General features: G+C 38.8%; 1 long non-coding RNA gene across 1 annotated transcript in view; it reads left to right on the top strand.

The window, feature by feature from the left end:
- LOC138425344 (uncharacterized) overlaps nucleotides 1–17,783 on the top strand; it is a 99,691-nt gene extending 81,908 nt beyond the window's left edge. Inside the window, exons 4-5 of the long non-coding RNA XR_011251179.1 lie at nucleotides 14,536–14,723; nucleotides 17,138–17,783. This is a non-coding gene — a long non-coding RNA (uncharacterized lncRNA). The remainder of the gene's footprint in view (nucleotides 1–14,535; nucleotides 14,724–17,137) is intronic.
- The last annotated feature ends 950 nt before the right edge of the window (nucleotides 17,784–18,733 follow it).

The raw sequence follows: 18,733 nt of genomic DNA, 5'->3' as shown, positions 1-18,733 counted from the left end.
ATTTTGATGTAGTACAAAATTTTTGTCATTTGCTTGTACTATAGCTGTTATATTTAAGAGATCACTTTCTAATCCAAAATCAGAATGATTTATTCCTCTGGTTTTTCTAATAGTGTTTTAGCTCTTACATTTGGATCTTTCATCCCTTGAGTTAAATTTTGTGTATACTGTGAGGTAGAAGTCCAACTTTTTCTTGGACATAGGAATATCTAGTGGTTCCAGCACTATTTGTTGAAGATGTTTTCCTCTATTGTTTTGGCATCCTTGTTAAAAATCAATTGGCCATCAACATGAGGGTGTTTTTCTGGACTCTCATTCTGTTCCACTGATACATATGCCCACCTTAAGTCAGTTACAGTGTCTTACTTTAGTTTGTAGTAAATTTAGACATGTAGAAGAATGAGTCCTTCAACTTTGTTCCTTCTCCAGATTGCTCTGTGTATTATGGATCCCTTGAGTTTTCACATACATTTTAGGGTAATTTTGTCAGTATCTACAAAAAAGCTACCTGTGATTCTGAGATTCATAGAATCCATTGATTGTATTAGGGAGTATTGTCATTCTAACAATATCAATACTTCCTATCAATAAACATTAGATGTATTTCCACTCATTTAGATCTTTTTCGTTTCTTTCAATAATATTTTCTGATTTTCAGAACTTTGTACATCTTTAAAACAACTATTTCTAAGTATCCTATTTTTTGATGCTATCGTAAATAAAATTTTCTTATTTTTAGTATGGTTCACTGCAGTTTTATGCAACTAAAATTGATTTGATTCAATTATGTTAAGTAATGCAGCTTTACTGAACTTACTTAACTCTAATTTTGCTTTAGTGGAGCCCTTTGGATTTTCTGTTAGTACCGTCTACAAATAGAAAAAGTTTTACTTCTTTCTTTCCAATTTACATGTTTTTTATTTCATTTTCTTTCTTACTTGATCAGACTAGAACCTCTAGCATGGTGCTGAGTAGAAGTGGAAGGAATATCTGTGTTTTGTTACTGAATTTATAGGGAAAACAGGCTTTATTTAATATGATGTTATTTGTGGGTTTTGCTTTTCTTTGTTTTGGTTTTGGCAGATGTTATTTACCAGGTTGAGGAATTTTCCCTGTATTCCTAGTTCTTTTATTTTTTTTATTTCACAAATGGGTGTTTAACTTTTTTTTTCAAGTGCTTTTGTGTGTCTGTTGAGATGATTATCTCCTTTTGTGTTTTATTCTGTTTATATGGTATGATGTATTAACTGATTTCAGTTTCAAATCAACCTTGCATTTCTGAAATAAAGCTTGCTTATTCTTGTTATGTAATTCTTTTTCTATCTTGCTGGGTTTGGTTTGCTTATACTTTCTTGAGAATTTTTGTGTTAAATTATTAAAAAATCTTTTGGATGTGTAGCTTTCTTTTCCTATAATGTCTTTGTCTGATTTTACCATCAAAGTAATACTGGTCTCAATAATAATTTGAAAAGAGTATCTCTTGTTGTATGTTTTCAGGAGTTTATGGGAAATTTGTATTAATTCTTCTTTAAATGTTTGGTAGAGTTAACCAAGTAAGTCATCTGGGCCTGGACTTTCTTTGTGTACACCCTCAATACTTTACTTGGAAATCTCCTCAGCTAAATATCCAATTTCATTGGTTACAAATTCTTCTTTCAACATGACTCTAGGACAAAATTCAGCTAAGCATTCTGTCACTCTATTATGAGAACACCCATTACTCAGGTTTCCAATAACGTATTTTTGTCATTTATTCCTGTCCCCTCACCAGCAGTGTTTTAATGTATGTATTTCTACCAACAGTCTGGTTGTGATAGTATAGATATTCTCTAAAGTATGTTGTCCTCACTTCCTTCTGAGGAGTATGATGCTCCTCACTTCCTTCTGAGCCCTCAACATCAGCATCTTAATAACTGCATTTCTATTACCTATGTGCTAAACAACCCAGGACTAGATTTGGTAGATAGAGTGCCTGATGAACTATGGACGGAGGTTCATGACATTGTACAGGAGACAGGGATAAAAACCATTCCCATGGAAAAGAAATGAAAAAAAAAAAAAAGCAAAATGGCTGTCTGAGGAGGCCTTACAAATAACTGTGAAAAGAAGGGAAAAGAAAAGGAGAAAAGGAAAGATATAAGCATCTGACTGCAGAGTTCCAAAGAATAGCAAGGAGAGATAAGAAAGCCTTGCTCAGCAATCAATGCAGAGAAACAGAGGGAAACAACAGAATGGGAAAGACTAGAGATCTCTTCAAGAAAATTAGAGATACCAAGGGAAGATTTCATGCAAAGATGGGCTCGATAAAGGACAGAAATGGTATTGTCTTAACAGAAGCACAAGATATTAAGAAGAGGTAGCAAGAATACACAGAAGAACTGTACAAAAAAGATCTTCATGACCAAGATAATCATGATGGTGCGATCACTCACCTAGAGCCAGATATCCTGGAATGTGAAGTCAAGTGGGCCTTAGAAACCATCACTATGAACAAAGCTAGTGGAGGTGATGGAATTCCAGTGGAGCTATTTCAAATCCTGGAAGATGATGCTGTGAAAGTGCTGCATTCAATATGCCAGCAATTTTGGAAAACACAACAGTGGCCACAGGACTGGACAAGGTCAGTTTTCATTCCAATCCCAAAGAAAGGCAATGCCAAACAATGCTCAAACTACCGCACAATTGCACTCATCTCACATGCTAGTAAAGTAATGCTCAAAATTCTCCAAGCCACGCTTCAGCAGTACATGAACCATGAACTTCCAGATGTTCCAGCTGGTTTTAGAAAAGGCAGAGGAACCAGAGATCAAATTGCCAACATCCACTGGATCATGGGAGAAGCAAGAGAGTTCCAGAAAAGCATCTGTTTCTGCTTTATTGACTACGCCAAAGCCTTTGACTGTGTGGATCACAAGAAACTGTGGAAAATTCTGAGAGAGATGGGAAATACCAGACCACCTGACCTGCCTCTTGACAAATCTGTATGCAGGTCAGGAAGCAACAGTTAGAACTGGACATGGAACAACAGACTGGTTCCAAATAGGAAAAGGAGTATGTCAAGGCTGTATATTGTCACCCTGCTTATTTAACTTCTAGGCATAGTACATCATGAGAAACGCTGGGCTGGAAGAAGCACAAGCTGGAATCAAGATTGTCGGGAGAAATATCAATAACCTCAGATATGCAGATGACACCACCCTTATGGCAGAAAGTGAAGAGGAACTAAAAAGCCTCTTGATGAAAGTAAAAGTGGAGAGTGAAAAAGTTGGCTTAAAGCTCAAGATTCAGAAAACTAAGATCATGGCATCTCCCATCACGTCATGGGAAATAGATGGGGGAAACAGTAGAAAAAGTGTCAGACTTTATTTTCTTGGGCTCCAAAATCACTGCAGAGGGTGATTGCAGCCATGAAATTAAAAAACGCTTACTCCTTGGAAGAAAAGTTATGACCAACCTAGATAGCATATTCAAAAGCAGAGACATTAGTTTGTCAACAAATGTCTGTCTAGTCAAGGCTATGGTTTTTCCAGTGGTCATGTATGGCTGTGAGAGTTGTACTGTGAAGAAGGCTGAGCACCGAAGAATTGATGCTTTTGAACTGTGGTGTTGGAGAAGACTCTTGAGAGTCCCTTGGACTGCAAGGAGATCCAACCAGTCCATTCTGAAGGAGATCAGCACTGGGATTTCTTTGGAAGGAATGATGCTAAAGCTGAAACTCCAGTACTTTGGCCACCTCATGCGAAGAGTTGACTCATTGGAAGAGACTCTGATGCTGGGAGGGATTGGGGGCAGGAGGAGAAGGGGACGACAGAGGATGAGATGGCTGGATGGCATCTCTGACTCCGTGGATGTGAGTCTGAGTGAACTCCGGGAGTTGGTGATGGACAGGGAGGCCTGGGGTGCTGTGATTCATGGGGTCACAAAGAGTTGGATATGACTGAGTGACTGAATTGAACTGAAAGTACCCAGACTATGAACAGTGGGTGGATGCATCTTTTCTAATTAGACTTTTCGTCCTTTCTGGATCTATGCCCAAAAGTGAGATTTCTGACTCATACAGTAACTCTATTTTTAGTCTTTAAGGAATCACCATATGTTTCCCACAATGGCTGCACCAATTTACATTCCACCAATAGAGTTGGAGGGTTCACTTTTCTTCACCTTCTCTTCCAGTATTTATAGCATTATTTTCTTTATCCATGAATCTTCCAGTGAATACTCAGGTTGTTTCCATATCTTGTATATTGTTAACAATACTGCAGTGAAAATGGTGCAATAAAATGTTTTGCAAGATGGGTCATGAAACGTGTCTTAGCAAGTTTAAGATTTTAATCATATCATGGATCTTTTCCAAACACAATGGTATGAAAGTGGAAACTGATATCAGGAAAAGAACTGAAAAATTCACAAATATATGAAGGTTAAACATGCTCCTGAACAATCAATGGGTCAAAGAAATAGTAAGAAAAATAAAAATATCTTAAAATATATTAAAATGGAAATACAGCATAGACAAACTTATGGGAAGCTACATAAAAGCAATAAAAGAAAAGTAGTTTAAAAAAAAGTATCCATATTTGAAATGATGAAGCAAAACTATCTGTTTATAGATGACATAATCTTACACATAGTAAAGCCTACAAACTACTCTAAATATTTATAAATAGTAAGTGGATTTAGTAAAGTTGCAGGATACAAAGGTGATATACAGAAATCAGTTACATTTATATACACTAACAGCAAACTCTCTGAAAGAGATATTTAAAAAGTAATCCCATTTATACTAATAAAGTATTTAGGAATAAATTTGACAAAGGAAATGAAAGGCTTGAACCGTTAAAACTATAGAAGTGATGAAACAAGTTGAAGAAGACACAAATAAATGGAAAAATAATCCATGTTCACAAAGTGGAAGAATCAGTAGTGTTAAAATGTCCACACCACTCAAAGCAATCTACACATTCAATACAATCTTAATAGAAATTCCTATGGCATTTCTCAGAAAAGTGGAAAGAACAATCCTAAAATTTTCATGGAACTACAAAAGACACTGAATAGCCAAATCAGTCTTGAGATAGAACAACAAATTTGGAGGCATCAGGCTTCTTGATTTTAAACTATATTAAAAGCCATAATAATTTAAAAAGCATGGCATTGGCATATAAGCAGGGAAGAGTGCCAATCTCACTCAATGTAAAATGACAGCCTCATCAATAATGTTAGGAAAACTATATATCCATCTGCAAAAGAATAAAACTGAGTGCTTATACACAACTCACAAAAATTAACTCGAAATGAATCAAAGATTTAAATGTAAGACCTGAAATTATAAAACTTTTAGAAGAAAAAGAAAATAGAGGAATATATTCTTGATACCTTGGAGACATGTACTACAGATTTATCTAACTCAACGAAACTAAGCCATGCTGTGCAGGGCCACCCAAGATGGATGGGTCATGGTGGGGAGTTCTGACAAAATGTGGTCCACTGGAGAAGGGAATGGCAAATGACTTCAGTATTTTTACCTTGAGAACCCCATAAAATATGAAAAGGCAAAAAAATAGGACATTGAGAGATGAAGTCTGCTGGTCGGTAGGTGCCCAATATGCTACAGGAGATCAGTGGAGAAATAACTCCAGAAAGAATGAAGGGATGGAGCCAAAGAAAAAACAACATCCAATTGTAGATGTGACTGGGATAGAAGCAAGGTCCGATACTGCAAAGAGCAATATTGCATAGGAACCTGGAATGTTAGGTCCATGATTAAGGCAAATTGGAAGTGGTCAAACAGGAGATGGCAAGAGTGAACGTCGACACTCTAGGAATCAGAGAAATGAAATGGACTGGAATGGGTGAATTTAACTCAGATGACCATTACATGTACTACTGTGAATCCCTTCGAAGAAATGGAGTAGCCATCATAGTCAACAAAAGAATCTGAATTGCAGTAGTTGGATGCAATCTCAAAAATGACAGAATGATCTCTGTTCATGTCCAAGGCAAACCATTCAATATCACAGTAATCCAAGTCTAGGCCCTGACCAGTAATGCAGAAGAGCTGAAGCTGAACAGTTCTATGAAGACCTACAAGACCTTTTAGAACTAACACCCCAAAAATATGTCCTTTTCATTATAGGGAACTGGAATGCAAAAGTAGGAAGTTAAGAAACATCTGGAGTAACAGGCAAATTTGGTCTTGGAGTACAGAATGAAGCAGGGCAAAGGCTAAAAGAATTTTGCCAAGAGAATGCACTGGTCATAGGCAACACCCTCTTCCAATAACACAAGAGAAGACACTACACATGGACATCACCAGATGGCCAACACTGAAATCAGATTGATTATATTCTTTGCAGCCAAAGATGGAGAACCTCTATACAGTAAGCAAAAACAAGACCGGGAGCTGACTGTGGCTCAGATCATGAACTCCTTATTGCCAATTTCAGACTTAAATTGAATAAAGTGGGGGAAACCAGTAAACCATTCAGGTATGACCTAAATCAAATCCCTTATGATATTACACTGGAAGTGAGAAATAGACTTAATGGACGAGATCTCTTAGAGTGCCTGATGAATTATGAACAGAGGTTCATGACATTGAACAGGAGATAGGGAGCAACACATTCCCAAGCAAAGAATTGCAGAAAAGCGAAATGGCTGTCTGAGGAGGCCTTACAAATAGCTGTGAAAAGAAGAGAACTGAAAAGCAAAGGAGGAAAGGAGCGATATACCTATTTGAATGCAGAGTTCCAAAGAATAGCAAGGAGAGATAAGCAAGCCATCCTCACTGATCAATGCAAAGAAATGGAGGAAAACAATAGAATGGGAAAGACTAGAGATCTCTTCAAGAAAATTAGAGATACCAAGGGAACATTTCATGCAAAGATGGGCTCATTGAAGGACAGTAATGGTATGGGCCTAAGAGAAGCAGAAGATATTAAGAAGAGGTGGCAAGAATACACAGAACTGTACAAAAAAGATCTTCACCTCCCAGATAATCATGATGGTGTGATTACTCACCTAGAGCCAGACATCCTGGAATGTGAAGTCAAGTGGGCTTTAGAAAGCATCACTACGAACAAAGCTAATGGAGTTGGTGAAATTCTAGGTTAAAATCTTTCAAATCCTAAAAGATGATGCTGTGAAAGTGCTGCACTCAATATTCCAGCAAATTTGGAAAACTCAACAGTTGCCATGGGACCGGAAAAAGTCAGTTTTCATTCCAATCTCAAAGAAAAGCAATGCCAAAAAATGCTCAAACTGCACAATTACACTCGTCTCACATGCTAGCAAAGTAATGCTCAAAATTCTCCAAGCTAGGCTTCAGCAATACGTGAATTGTGAACTTCCAGATGTTGAAGCTGGTTTTAGAAAAGGCAGAGGAACCAGAGATCAAATTGCCAACATCCACTGGATCATGGAAAAAGCAAGAGAGTTCCAGAAAAACATCTATTTCTGCTTTATTGACTAAGCCAAAGCCTTTGCTGTGTGGATCACAATAAACTGTGGAAAATTCTGAGAGAGATGGGAATACCAGACCACCTGACCTGCCTCTTGGGAAACCTATATGCAGGTCAGGAAGCAACAGTTAGATTGGACATGGAACAACAAACCAACAACATGGTTCCAAATAGGAAAAGGAGTACATCAAGGCTGTATATTGTCACCCTGCTTAGTTCACTTATATGCAGAGTACAGCATTAGAAATGCCTGGCTGGATGAAGCACAAGTTGGAATCAAGATTGCTAGGAGAAATATCAATAACCTCAGATATGCAGATGACACCACCCTTATGGCAGAAAGTGAAGAGGAACTAAAAAGCCTCTTGGTGAAAGTGAAAGTGGAGAGTGAAAACGTTGGCTTAAAGCTCAACATTCAGAAAACAAAGATCATGGCATCTGGTCCCATCACATTATGGGAAACAGATGGGGAAACAATGGAAACAGTGTCAGACTTTATTTTGGGGGGCTCCAAAATCACTGCAGATGGTGATTGCAGCCACAAAATTAAAGGACACTTACTCCTTGGAAGGAAAGTTATGACTAACCTAGGTAGTGTATGAAAAAGCAGAGACATTATTTTGCCAACACTGGTCAGTCTAATCATGGCTATGGTTTTTCCAGTAGTCATGTATGGATGTGAGAGTTGGACTGCAAAGAAAGCTGAGCACTGAAGAACTGATTTTTTTGAATTGTGGTATTGGAGAAGAATCTTGAGAGTCCCTTCAACTGCTAGGAGACCCAACCAGTCAATCTTAAAGGAGATAAGTCCTGAGTGTTCATTGGAAGGACTGATGTTGAAGGTGAAACTGCAATACTTTCACCACCTGATGCGAAGAGTTGACTCATTGGAAAAGACCCTGATGCTGGGAAGGATTGAGGGCAGGCAGAGAAGGGGCCCACAGAGGATGAGATGGTTGGATGGCCTGACTGACTCAATGGACACGAGTTTGGGTAAACTCCGAAAGTTGCTGATGGACAGAGAGGCCTTGCGTGCTGCAGTCCATTGGGTCACCAAGAGTCGGGCACAACTGAGTGACTAAAGTGAGTGAAGTGTAGAGATATCAAGATATCTAGGCAGTGATTTTTTTGGGTAAGTTATAAAAGAAAAGGCAACAAATACTAAAATAAACAAGTGGGACTAAATTAAAGAGATTCTTCATAAGAAAGGAAATGATAATGGAAAAGGCATCAAACAAATTAGCAGCAAATATTTATAAACAATGTATCTGATAATGAACTAATGTGCAAAATATATACAGAACTCATACAATTGAACAGAAAAAAGCAAATAATCCAATTTTAAAATGAACAAAGAACTTGAATAGACATTTTACTTAAAGACACATACAAATGGTCAACAGGTATATGAAAAGGTGCTCATTATCTCTAATCATCAGGGAAATGCACATTAAACCCAGAGTGAGATAGCACCTCACATCTGTTAGGATGGCTCTTATTAAGAAGATAAGAGATAAAAAATTGTGGTAAGGATATGGAGAAAAGGGAAAACTTACACTGTTGCTAGTAAGGTAACTTAGTACAGCCTTATGAAAAACTGGCACCTCCTCAAAAAATTAAAAAAATTGAACTACCATATTCAATGGTAGTTCTAATCCTGGATATATATTTGAAGCAATTGAAATCAGTATCTCAAAGAGATCTACATACCCACATTCACTGCAGCATTATTCACAATAGCCAACATATTTGAACAGCATAAGTATTCATCAATGAATAAATGAATAGAAAGATGTGAGATATCTATATAGATATTTTTATCCTATGGAATGGAATATTATTCATCCATGAGAAAGAAGGAAATTCTGCCATTTGTAACAACATGAATGTATCTTAAAAATTTTTTTTATCCCATTGAAGGTTAATTGCTTTACAGTATTGTGTTGGTTTCTGCCATACATCAGCATGAATCAGCCATAGGCATACATATGTCCCCTCACTCTTGAACCTCCCTCCCACCTCCCATCCCATCCCACCCCTCTGGGTAATCACAGAGCACTGATTTTGAGCTCCGTGCATCATACAGCAAATTCCCATTGGCTATTTTACATACGGTAATGTATATGTGTCCACTCTCTCCTTATGACTATGATATAATAGAGGTACTAACTAATGCTACTATGGTAATCATATTGCAACATATACATATCAAACCAATACATTATACATTTCAAACATACGAAATGTTACATGTTAATTATATCTCAATAAATAATTTTTAAAAATGAAAGAAAATAAGTGTAGGTATCTCTTTGATAGGGCTTCCCTGATGGCTCAGTGGGTAAAGAATCTGCCTGCAATGCAAGATACACAGGAGAAGCGAGTTCAATACCTGGATCATAAAGATGCCTGGAGAAGGAGTTGGCAGCCCACCCTGGTATTCTTGCCTGGGAAACCCCATGAACAGAGGAGACTGGAGAGCTACAGTCCAAAGGGTCCCAAGTAGTCAGACACGACTAAGCCTGCAGACATGGCCATATCTCTTTGATATAATGATTTAATTTCCTTCACATATATACCTGGAAGTTCAGCTCTGTTTTTTGCTTGGTTCTTTTTGTGATTTTTCTCTGATAAACTCCTTTTGATCATGTACTGTTTTGCTAATATCATTAGTCTTTTGGTTTTTTTGTGTGTTTCACTGAGCTTCTTTAAAGGAACTGTCTTGAATCTTTATTGGGCAAATCATAGACCTCCATTTTGGAGGATTTGGTTACTACAAAATTACTGCATTCTTTTGGTGATTTCATGTTTCCTTAATTTTTGTGTTCCTTGAAGTTTTACATTGCTCTTTGTACCTGAAGCATCAGTCAACTCCTTCAGTCTTTACTGATCTTTTTCTGGAGAGAAATATTTTTGACAGTCCTATTAGGGATTCTAAGGCTTGTTCAGACCTTTTTACAAATATGCCTGCTCTGTGGGGGGAGGGAGATTAATTCTTAAGATTTTATGTCTTCTCTTTATCCTGCAAAGCCAACCAGGTACCAACAGTCTCTTGTTTGCTTTCCCTAGGATAGTGCTGAATGCCAGAGTTTGTGTGATTTCTTTTCTCAAATCTTGCATTGTCAGGCTTCCTTTCTCTGCCTACTCCCTAGCCATCTGCAAATGGGGGCAGGCACAGTATCTGGCTACAGGGTAGGGATGCTAGCAGGTGAGGCACATGAAGTATTGGGGGTACCTGTGGGCCAGATGAGTGGGGTCTTTAGGTGAGGTGTCCTCAGGGGCTAGCAGGTGGGCTTTCTGATAGAATCTGTGATGAAGTTAGTAGGATCCATGTCCTTGTGTTGTCCTCCAAGAGCCCTAGTAGAGTTAACCTAGCTGTGCCCTCATTGTTCTACACAAGTCAGCATTCTGAATAGGTTGCTCTCTCAGCTTCCTGCACATCTGGGGAATCTAGGTACTCACTCTGATGACAGACTTTGCTTGGTGTGAAAAATCATAGCCAAGAATGGCTCCCTTGGTATTGAGCTTTGCCACCTTGGGAACAGGTGATGTGGATAAAGTAAATGCTTCCTCTTACCCTCTTCAATGTGCCTAATCTCTGATATCTCTTGCCCCAGTGGTGTGTTAGAATATCTCTGCTTAACTGCTTATGCAAGGTATTCTCATTCATGGATGACTATCAAAATCAGGCAAAACGATAGGCTGCTGAAAGAGGAACTCCCCAGGTCGGTAGGTGACCAATATGCTACTGGAAATGAGTGGAGAAATAACTCCAGAAAGAATGAAGGGGTGGAGCAAAAGTGAAAACAATACCCAGTTGTGGATGTGACTGGTGATAAAAGCAAGGTCCGATGTTGTAAAGAGCAATATTGCATAGGAACCTGGAATGTTAGGTCCATGAATCAAGGCAAATTGGAAGTGGTCAAACAGGAGATGGCAAGAGTGACATCGGCATTCTAGGAATCAATGAACTAAAATGGACTGGAATGGGTGAATTTAACTCAGATGACCATTACATGTACTACTGTGGGCAGGAATCCCTTAGGAGAAATGGAGTAGCCATCATGGTCAACAAGGGAGTCCGAAATGCAGTACTTGGATGCAGTCTCAAAAACTACAGAATGATCTCTGTTCGTTTCTTAAGGCAAACCATTCAATATCACAGTAATCCAAATCTATGCCCCAACAAGTAACTCTGAAGAAGCTGAAGTTGAACAGTTCTATGAAAACCTCCAAGACCTTTTAGAACTAACAGGCAAAAAAGATGACCATTTCATTACAGGGGACTGGAATGCAAAAGTAGGAAGTCAAGAAACACCTGGAATAACAGGCAAATTTGGCCTTGGAATACAGAATGAAGGAGGGCAAAGGCTAATAGAGTTTTACCAAGAGAATGCACTGGTCATAGCGAACACCCTCTTCCAAAAACACAAGAGAAGACTCTACACATGGACATCACCAGATGTTCAACACTGAAATCAGATGGATTATATTCTTTGCAGCCAAAGATGGAGAAGCTTTATACAGTCAGCAAAACCAAGACTGGGAGCTGACTGTGGCTCAGATCATGAACTCCTTATTGCCAAATTCAGACTTAAATTGAAGAAAGTAGGGAAAACCAGTAAACCATTCAGGTATGACCTAAATCAAATTCTTTATGATTATATGGTGGAATTGAGAAATAGATTTAAGAGCCTAGATCTGATAGATAGAGTGTCTGATGAACTATGGATGGAGGTTCATGACATTGTACAGGAGACAGGGATCAAGACCATCCCCATGGAAAAGAAATGAAAAAAAGCAAAATGGCTGTCTGGGGAAGCCTTACACATAGCTGTGAAAAGAAGAGAAGCAAAAAGGAAAGGAGAAAAGGAAAGATATAAGCATCTGAATGCAGAATTCCAAAGAATAGCAAGGAGAGATAAGAAAGCCTTGCTCAGCAATCAATGCAATGAAGTAGAGGAAAACAATAGAATGGGAAAGACTAGAGATCTCTTCAAGAAAATTTCAGATACCAAGAGAACATTTCATGCAAAGATGGGCTCGATAAAGGACAGAAATTGTATGGACCTATCTGAAGCAGAAGATATTAAGAAAAGGTGGCAAGAATACACAGAAGAACTGTACAAAAATGATCTTCATGACCAAGATAATCATGATGATGTGATCACTCACCTAGAGCCAGATATCCTGGAATGTGAAGTCAAGTGGGCCTTAGAAACCATCACTATGAACAAAGCTAGTGGAGGTGATGGAATTCCAGTGGAGCTATTTCAAATCCTGGAAGATGATGCTGTGAAAGTGCTGCATTCAATATGCCAGCAATTTTGGAAAACTCAACAGTGGCCACAGGACTGGACAAGGTCAGTTTTCATTCCAATCCCAAAGAAAGGCAATGCCAAAGAATGCTCAAATTACTGCACAATTGCATTCATCTAACACACTAGTAAAGTAATGCTCAAAATTCTCTAAGCCACACTTCAGCAGTACATGAACCGTGAACTTCCAGATGTTCCAGCTGGTTTTAGAAAAGGCAGAGGAACCAGAGATGAGATCAAATTGCCAACATCTGCTGGATCATGGGAGAAGCAAGAGAGTTCCAGAAAAACATCTGTTTCTGCTTTATGGACTATGCCAAAGCCTTTGACTGTGTGGATCACAAGAAACTGTGGAAAATTCATCAAAAGATGGGAATTCCAGACCACCTGACCTGCCTCTTGAGAAATCTGTATGCAGGTCAGGAAGCAACAGTTAGAACTGGACATGGAACAACAGACTGGTTCTAAATAGGAAAAGGAGTACATCAGGGCTGTATATTTTCACCCTGCTTATTTAACTTATATGCAGAGAACATCATGAGAAACGCTGGGCTGGAAGAAGCACAAGCTGCAATCAAGATTGCTGGGAGAAATAAAAATAACCTCAGATATGCAGATGACACCACCCTTATGGCAGAAAGTGAAGAGGAACTAAAAAGCCTCTTGATGAAAGCTGGAGAGTGAAAAAATTGGTGTAAAGCTCAGCATTCAGAAAATGAAGATCTTGGCATCTGATCCCATCACGTCATGGGAAATAGATGGAGAAACAGTGGAAACAGTGTCAGAATTTATTTTTTTGGGCTCCAAAATCACTGCAGATGGTGACTGCAGCCATGAAATTAAAAGATTCTTACTCTTTGGAAGGAAAGTTATGACCAACCTAGATAGCCTATTCAAAAGCAGAGACATTACTTTGCCAACAAAGGTCCGTCTAGTCAAGGCTATGGTTTTTCCAGTGGTCATGTATGGATTTGAAACTTAGACTGTGAAGAAGCTGAGCGCCAAAGAATTGATGCTTTTGAGCTGCAGTGTTGGAGAAGACTCTTGAGAGTCCCTTGGAGTGCAAGGAGATCCAACCAGTCCATTCTGAAGGAGATCAGTCCTGGGTTTTCATGGGAAGGAGTGATGCTAAAGCTGAAACTCCAGTACTTTGGCTTCCTCATGCGAAGAGTTGACTCATTGAAAAAGACTCTGATGCTGGGAGGGCTTGGGAGCAGGAGGAGAAGGGGACGACAGAGGATGAGATGGCTGGAGGCATCACCGACTCGACGGACATGAGTCTGGGTGAACTCTGGGAGTTGGTGATGGACACGGAGGCTTGGCCTGCTGCGATTCATCGGATCGCAAAGAGTCGGACACGACTGAACGACTGAACTGAACTGATCAAAATCAGTCTTCTTTGTGTTGAATATGGTAAAAAAACTGATTTTTCCACTTCAATAATGCCATTCTCCTCTCATCCCAGTTTTACAGATCAAAAATATGAGCCTCAAAGATGCTTTGTTGGCACTGAGAATTATAAATAAGGAAGCTAGAGCTAACATCCTCTTCCGAAGAAGAGGAACAGCAGGAGTAATTGAAATGGTTCCTGAAGTGGGGGCAGAGGGTGTGGATGGAGTAAATGAATTTGGGCAGGAAGAAGAGGCTCAGGCAGGGGCAGATATATTTTACACAGATGGCTGATTAGAATTCAGAAATCATATGAGATTGGAGATTGGTTACTCATGAGCTATGATATTTGTTTTCCTGTTCTCCAGATATAAATCTCAGCTTTCAACTTTTGATATTGAACACCTGAGTGGGAATCTCACAGACTTGTCCAAAACCCAGGAAACTGGGTATTATCTCCAGAAAGGAAGCAAAATTTTCACTTATATCAGAACATCAGCAATGAAACATCAGCCAAGTTAGAGACTCTTTTGCATGAAGACTACAGTTTCCTAAGGTGAGTTATCATCTTTAACAGATAGGTCATGAATAAGACCATAGACATAAAGATAGGGTAGACATCAGTTATGGTGCCAACAGTTAGAACACATTAGTCTCTAGACATTCCACGTGAAATAGCTACCTGAGAGGAGAGTTTGAGGAGGCCTGGTCCTTCGTCTGGCTCACACCCACAGTTTGCCAGAGCTGCTGTGAGGAAGAGTCTGAGATGGGACATCCAAACCGCCATAACAATAAACATTCCATTCAGAACTTTGAAGTTAATTAGTTCTGTGAATACTCATATGTGTACTAGGACATAAAGCTGTGATTCTGGAGAGGCAGCATAGGGACAAAGGGGGCTGTCCAGTGCCACCCACACTTTATTTGAATAACTGACCAGGCTGGGGCCACTTCCTCATGGGTTTATTGGTGGCTAAAGACCCTAAAGCTCTATTTTGAACAATAGTCACAGAATTTTTAAAATTACATTATAATCGGTAAAATGGTGTCAGAGTATGTATGTAGTCTTCTGTTGTATTGATTCCCCTTTTTCTGCACCTTGTGCAGGGGGATGTTCTTGAAAAGCTCCCCTTCAAATATATATGCAAGGGAGTGTGAATTAGGACATCGCATTTGGTGTCAGGCTTTGGGTAAAGGAAGAGGTAACGAGGTTGGTATATCAAAAAAAGTGGTGAAAGGTATTCAAAACGGAAAAGACAGAGTGCCTTTGCTATATGAGGACCTGAGGCAGAGTGATAGGGATACTGTGGTAAGCTTCTCTTGGGCATGAGCCTTTTGGCTAACCTTAACAATGGTCAACGCAACACAACATTTGTGAACTACCGTGAGCCAAGGGATGGGGCTTGTTAAGTGGATGTGAGCATGAACTGCCACCTGGCCCCTATCCATGATGTCAATGGTGGGGGTGTTCCCTGAAAATAGGGGCAGAGTTTAGCACTTCACACTCTGTTCAGGAGAGACAGACAAGTCCCACTGACCACTACATTGGGAAAAGACCATGATAAAGGCTGTCACTTAGTAAAAAGTGCCGCTAATCCAAAAGGAACTGTGCTGCTTGGATGCCTAACTTCTGCCTGGGGAAAATGAGAAAGCCTAATGGGTACAGACCAACAACAACTCATGAGCCCTCAGCCAGATTAAAACATTGAAAGTCTTTCCTTTTTCTAGACCCAAAAAGATCAAACAAGCATTGCAGGATTGTATCCTCTTGGTTTCAGTAAACTGAATCACATGTTTCAGAGAACTGACATAAATTACTAATTAAAGGAAATACAGAGATATTATGTCTCACTGAAAATCTAGTATATTTCAAGTTTTGAAACATTCAGTTCAGTTCCATTCAGTCGCTCAGTGGTGTCCAATTCTTTGCGACCCCATGAATTGCAGCACGCCAGGCCTCCCTGTCCATCACCAACTCCTGGAGTTCACTCAGACTCATGTCCATCGAGTCAGTGACTCCATCCAGCCATCTCATCCTCTGTCGTCCCCTTCTCCTCCTGCCCCCAATCCCTCCCAGCATCAGAGTCTTTTCCAGTGAATCAAGTCTTCTCATGAGGTGGCCAAAGTATGGTGATTATAGTTGACAATACTGTGTCATGTATTTTGAAAGTTGCTAAGAGAAGAAATCTTAAAATTCTCATCACAAGGAAAAAAAATTAAATATGAGGGGTTGGATATTAACTAAATTTGCTGTGGTGATCATTTTGCAATTTGAACATAAATCATCATGTTACACATCTAAACTAATACAATGTTATATATAAATTATATTTCAATAAAACTTGGAAATATTACTTCACTGTGTGCTATGCTAAACTACATATCGTGACTCCTGATGCTCTATCTTACTGAATCTTATCAATTTACTTTGTTCTCTTATTGATGATGATCACTTTGATTACATGATCATAGTGGGGGCTGCTAGACTGTGCTGTAAAAGTTAATATTTTCCCCTTAAAAATTGAAAAAGTTTCATGAGAGAGTAATTCAAAACTATATTTGTGTCCTCATTAAAGTTTTCATTTTTACCTTTACTATATCTATAAGGACACACGGTGTCCTACTTTATTAAATGGTAATAATCTAGTAAAGTATTTTGATGCTCAAATTGTCCTTAATTTTGCTGGTTGAAGCCCTTTCAAATTTATTCATTTGATATTCCATCTTCATACCTTGAGCACTTCCTTGATATTCCATGATTTGCTTAAGGCTCATCTTTTAGTTTTCCCTGCTTCAGCTCTAGGATCAAAGAGCTCATTTCTCATTGATCAGCCGAGAAATTGATCTCATTTCAGCTCATTTCTCAAAGAGCTCAGTTTGGGTAGAGAATGATACTTATAAGCAAAGAGCTAGGACTTGGTGGGCAGCATGATGACCTGAGACGTGATGCTTTTCTTTTGTTCTTTTCAGGGTGAGAAGGATAGCCAGTTCTGAATGAGTCAGTGTTCTGAATGAGTCAATGACCCCATATCTCTAAGTCACATCATGCTGAGGGACAGAACCTCTGCAGTGGTAAGGTCTCTATTCAAAGGCAGGCTTGGGAAATGGGGGCACACAGTACCTTTCTGGGATTTCTCCTTGTCTCATATCCTTTGATCTTTTAAATATTTGTGATTAAACAATGCTGAATTGATTGAACCTTATTGATGAAGTAAAAAAAAATTAACTAGACTGTTGGAAGGTCATGAATTTTAAGCCATAGAAACCATTCTACTAAGGTCTGACAATGTCTGCCCTCCTGCAAACATATAATAATTGTTTTGTTAATAAATAATCATAAATAGATATTTCCATGAATTTTTCTGATATATGATAAATTCATTTGCCTGGAAGAGTAAAATCAGTCCTGGTTGTGAATAAGGTTTCTTACTTATAAAAATTATTCTTAGGGGCTCTGTATCAATCTAGAGGGGTGGAATGGGGTGGGAGATGGGAGGGAGGTTCAAAAGGGAAGAGATATATGTATACCTATGGCTGATTCATGTTGAGGTTTGACAGAAACAACAAAATTTTGTAAAGCAATTATCCTTCAATAAAAAATAAATTTAAAAAATTATTCTTTTGGTTCTATCTTATTTTTCCTTCTGGAATTCTGGTTGTAAGTTGATATGTACTGTAAAGTGCTTAGCTGGTCAGTTGTGTCCAACTCTTCGTGACACCATGGACTGTATGTAGCCCTCCAGGCTCTTCTGTCCATGGGGATTCTCCAGGCAAGAATACTGGAGTGGGATGCCATGCTGTCCTCCAGGGGATCTTTCCAACTCAGGGATTAAACCCAAGTCTCTTGCATTGCAAGTGGATTCTTTATTGCCTGAGCCACCAGGGAAGCCCAAGAATAGAATGGGTAGCCTATCCTTTCTACAGGGCATCTTCCCAACCCAGGAATAAAACTGGGGTCTCCTACATTGCAGGCAGATTCTTTGTTAGCTGAGCTACCCAGGAAGCCCAAAGTTGATATATCTGTTCCTCAAAAATCACCTTTTCTCTCTATACCTTGTTAGACTTTCTGGAGAAGTTCTAAAATCTATCTTTTTATTGTGGTATCTTTCTTCCATCATACTTTTGCTACATCAGAATGTTGTCTTTTCTCTATTGCTTGTTCCAGAAATAAATACATATGCAGCATTCCCTCAAAAATCAGAGATTATAAATAAGATATTTATTGTAATTCATGGTATTTTCTGATTTAAATTTCTAATCTTTCATATTTGGTCATTTTTCTCTTTGTAAATATTTACTGAGAAGGTATTTGTCTAGTATTTGAACTTAAATGAGTCCTGCAGATGGTGTGTGGATTTCTGCTTAAATCTATCTTACACAGTTGAAGACAGAGGAATCTTTCAGATTAAGTGCAGTTTTACTTTACATAACCAGAGATCCTGGGTCCTATGTAAAGAGAAGGAAAGAAGAATATGGGAGGAAGGGGAGGGAGAAAATGAAAGCAAGATGTAGCTATACAGAGATAACATCTGTACCTCTGACCTCTTTTTGGGTTGACTGTGGTAC

The sequence above is a fragment of the Ovis canadensis genome, chromosome 1, assembly GCF_042477335.2.
Source record: "Ovis canadensis isolate MfBH-ARS-UI-01 breed Bighorn chromosome 1, ARS-UI_OviCan_v2, whole genome shotgun sequence".
NCBI lineage: Eukaryota > Metazoa > Chordata > Mammalia > Artiodactyla > Bovidae > Ovis > Ovis canadensis.
The sequence above is the reverse complement of the archived record's forward strand: the minus strand, read 5'-3'. Positions and strand labels throughout refer to the sequence as shown.